The following is a 4,360-nucleotide window of genomic DNA, read 5'->3' on the forward strand; positions in this document are numbered from 1 at the left end:
AAGAATGCATTAAGTTAAGGGAGAAATTTTGTTCTCTCGTCATTACCAATTTTCTTGCCACAAACAATTACAAAAGCTAAATAAAAGATAAAGAAAAATGTTTGAATGCAACAGTGAAGGGATCAAAGAGCAACCGAGGCTATCAGAAGTTGAAGGGCAATTATCCCATAAAGAAGAGAGACAGACTAATATGAACACATTTTTATAACTGTCTTTCCTCAGAGGTGTTGGTGATGTAGACCACCATTTCTAAGCAGAAAGTGGTAAGCTGGCACTGACAGCAGCCTCCCCAGGCTGGGCAGACACAGAACCAAAGAAGCCAGAATGTAACAGGGAAAAGGGAATGCAGAAAGGATAGCTCAAAATACTACAGCAATTTGCCCTTCAGGCATTTGCCAACTGCTAAGTTTTACTCATACAGATTGAGACTTGAAAAAACAAGGAAAAAGCCCCAGCTCAGATGCTAAAGAGTGAAGCCAAGATTTCAGCAGTTTATCAGTCCATCAGAGAGACAGAAGTTTGAATTCACAACCCAATAAGGTGGGGGGACCTTAGTAAAAAACTCCAGGCTCTCAGTTGAGACACAAAAGAGAAAATACGTATGTACCTGAAAGCATCAGGTCATGCCAAAGTTTCTCCAATATGCATAAATTGCCTATATATATATGATATATATATATTTCTACGTAGTTAAAATATCAATGGTTAAAATCAAATATACAAAAGATTAACCAAAATAAAATTCAGATTCCTATATGCCAAAACTTATGAGTTATAGCTTTATAAAGCTGCTATTAGTAAAAGTATTGACTTTGAATAATAAGAATGAATAAATTAAGCATTAAATTATAAAATTACAACTAGATTAAAAGCAGAAATTTATAGAGACAAAGAGAAAAAGAGAGAAAGCAGTGAAATACAAAAAAAAAGTAGAATGGATATGTAATTGATAAACAACTAAAGAATTAGTTCTGAAAAATCCTATAAAAAGTTGTCTAGAATATAAACGACAGGATTTTTAAATTGAATTACTGATTCTAAAGTTCATTTGGGAAAAAAAGCCAGTTATAAAAATAAAAAAACATTGAACAACAGAGTAAAAAATGATACTGACCCAGCCAAATATGATAAATCATAAATGTATTTGTCATATACTATAATCTCTATGTTCTGTTCAGTGTCTTTGTTCTTAGGTGGCAAAATAATACTACATCATATTATGAGGTTTTGCCATGTTGCCCAGGCTGGTCTGGAACTCCTGGCCTCAAGTGATCCACACGCCTTGGCCTCTCAAAATGCTGAGATTACAAGCGTGAGCCACCATATCCAGCCAGCTCATTTTCTTAAGAGGAAGTTTAGTTGATAGAGAATTAGGGATTTGATCTGAAAAGAAGTAAAGGTAATTTATACATATTGGAGAAATTTTGGCATGACCTGATGCTTTCAGGTATTTATAACCCAGATCTCTTTATAAGTATTTCTTTATTCATTCCACTCTATTTGAGGGCCTATCATATGCCCAACACTTTATACAGCCTTGGGAATACACAGTTGAGAATAGCACAGGGATACTCCCTGCGTTCAGAGAGCTTACAGTTTGAGGGTAGGACAGACATTAAATAAAGGACACAATCTGTAGGTGAATTTAAGGAAAGAACCAAGGTGGGATTAAACACTATGCTGCTTCTTACTGACTCGTGACTATCTCTCATCATGATATTAACAGCATTAAAAAACACCTAGGAAATGTCAACAAATTATAATACATTTCAGTCTGTCAAGCAGTTTTATTTAAGGCAGCTTTAAAAAATCCTGACGTCTAGGACACAACCAAGACCAGATAAGTCAGACTTTGGGGTGGGACCCAGGCATCAATATTCTTAAAGCTTTCCAGGTGATTCCAATGTGCAGCCAAGGTTGAGAATCACTGATTTCAGGGGAAGTTTACATGTTTTTAATTTCTTTTGTATAAACGTATAAACTTATTTTTCATTATATCTAATAACTAAAGGCCTTCTAATTCATATGCCCACTTGGTCACAGAAAATATTTATGCCTCATCACCAAGTGTAAAATTTCTGGGTGGGGACATAACCTGAGCTAAGTAGCTGGAATATGGCACTGGCTATTTATAATAGTAATCTCAAAAAAAAGAGGCAAGATGTTTATTTAATACTTATTTTGGCTATTACTTTATGCTTAAAAGTCCAATATAATTACATGTGATGCTAAACAAGAGTCATGTGTATCTGAGTATTGCATTTTTGAGGGTAACTGCCACGCCTCCCTATAGTTACAGGCTAATGTTCCTACCTAAAGCAAAATATTAAACTGATCCTCTACAATTCTTCTCATGTTGCAGGGTTTATCTAGGATGTTTATGGACAGAGACAAGCATTGGGACTCAAAGAACGACTCCAAACGCCATAAACAGAGTATTAAAAATCTTATTGTTACCAAATAGGCAAAAGAAAAATAACATAAGCAAAGACTAGAGGTTTTCCAAAGTTTTCGTCAGTTATTTTATTCTTTGATTATAAGGCCGTTTCAGGCTGTGATGTTTGGAATTTGGCCTGTTGGCCTCCAAAACCAAGGGCAAGCCATCTGGCTCCAAGCACAATGAGCTCCAATTATGGCACCATAGAATTTTTTTCTCTTTCTTTTTCCTTTGTGGATAAAACTAAGTTTTGCCATTTTGTTCTCAAGTTTCTAAGTTTTATTTTTGCTTTAGGACTCTCCCCACAGCAGCAATTCTTGCAATTACACGTTTATGTTCTGAACTCACAAGTAAATCCTATAAAAATACTCCCTTATCCCATGTTAATGACTCAAAAATCAAACCAAAGGAATAAGTCCGTAGTAACAAAGGGTTTTCTGCAAAGCAGAAGATACATGAAGGAATTCCTTACAGTTTCATCCTACTTTATAATCAGGGTGTGATTTTACAGCATTTAGAAAGAAATAAACAAAGGATACATTATTCTTTGAAACTTTATTTTGTCTCCTTATTTCCAAGAGTCAAATAACTACAGAACCACAAAAATTGACTCAACAAATCCTACAGCAACTCCTCTTTGTCAGGTCCCATGTTAGAACCACAGTTTACAACACAGTATGAGAGAAGTGAGAACCTGCCATCATGGACTGTAAAGCCATAAAGTAGATAACAGAAATATAAATGACTTCATGTGTAAAGAGAAGTCATTAAGCAACCTTATTGCTCCAAATTCCATTGCTTTTTACCCTGCTCCCCAGCTCCTAAATTATCACACAAGATCACGTTCTCCCTCTCTCCCTCCTCCTCCCCTTCTGCTCTGTAGTTTAAAGCTCAACTTAATTTCTAATTCTTTAAACTCCATCCTGTTATCTTCTTTAGGGGCTGAATGGGCTGAATGGGAGAAGGGTGTGTGATTTCCTTGTGTATTGGGGAGGTGCAAAGAATGGAAACAAACTCTATCTGATTTAAGCAGGAAAAAAATGACATGAAAGGATATTGGAATTTCACATTCCTTGGGAAGTTAAACAAGCAGGAACAAAGGAAAGCTCTGCAGCCATGACCACAGCCAGAGATGCAGCACAGAGCCTCCAGGTGAGGACACGCTGCCCCTACCCTGACACCTGCACCCAGCATCGGACCCACCACCAGAGGGCACTCCTGCTGCTGCCCTCCAGGAACTCCTCCCTATTTATGCCTCGGCAGCTTCTCTAACTCCAGATTAAAAAATTCAGGCACTAGATTAGACAGACCTAATTCCATAGGAGCTGCAAAAGCAATTTCTGAGAATTTTCTATTTCTATGGTGGTAAGGAATCTTCTGTGTCTATAGGGGGTGGACTCTGCTTCCCACCAAGACTTAACGGCAGGGAATTTCCAAAATAGAGAAAAGGAGGTAAAATGCTGGAGAGTTTTGCTTTTGCTTTTTTTTTTAATGACAAGCAGTCACTCTTCCACAAATTTCTCAGGTAATTGTTCAGAAAATGTCTTGTGGGCATATTCTCCTTTCCTGATTCCCCTCTAAGGGAATTGGATTTTTATGGTTATCCCTAAGTAAATAGCCTGTCTAATTTCACAGAGAAGTCTAAACTTCCTGTTATCCAAATGCCACTCTCTGGGTGTCCTCTACCTCACCCAAGGCTGAAAGGACAGAATATTTTTCTGGGTGATTTTCCCCACACAAGCCTATCCACTACAGAATGGCCTCCACTTCACACTCAACTTCCTGCGTTATTTTAAAATATAGCTCAGGGTAAAAGTACACTGGGTTTCATTACTGCATGAGATACCATCATCTTCCTCTTTCCTTCCTTCGTTGACCTAGAGACATGTCTAGTGTACTTTGAATTCTCCTTCTTTCATCAGG

Source organism: Symphalangus syndactylus, chromosome 21 (genome assembly GCF_028878055.3).
Source record: "Symphalangus syndactylus isolate Jambi chromosome 21, NHGRI_mSymSyn1-v2.1_pri, whole genome shotgun sequence".
NCBI lineage: Eukaryota > Metazoa > Chordata > Mammalia > Primates > Hylobatidae > Symphalangus > Symphalangus syndactylus.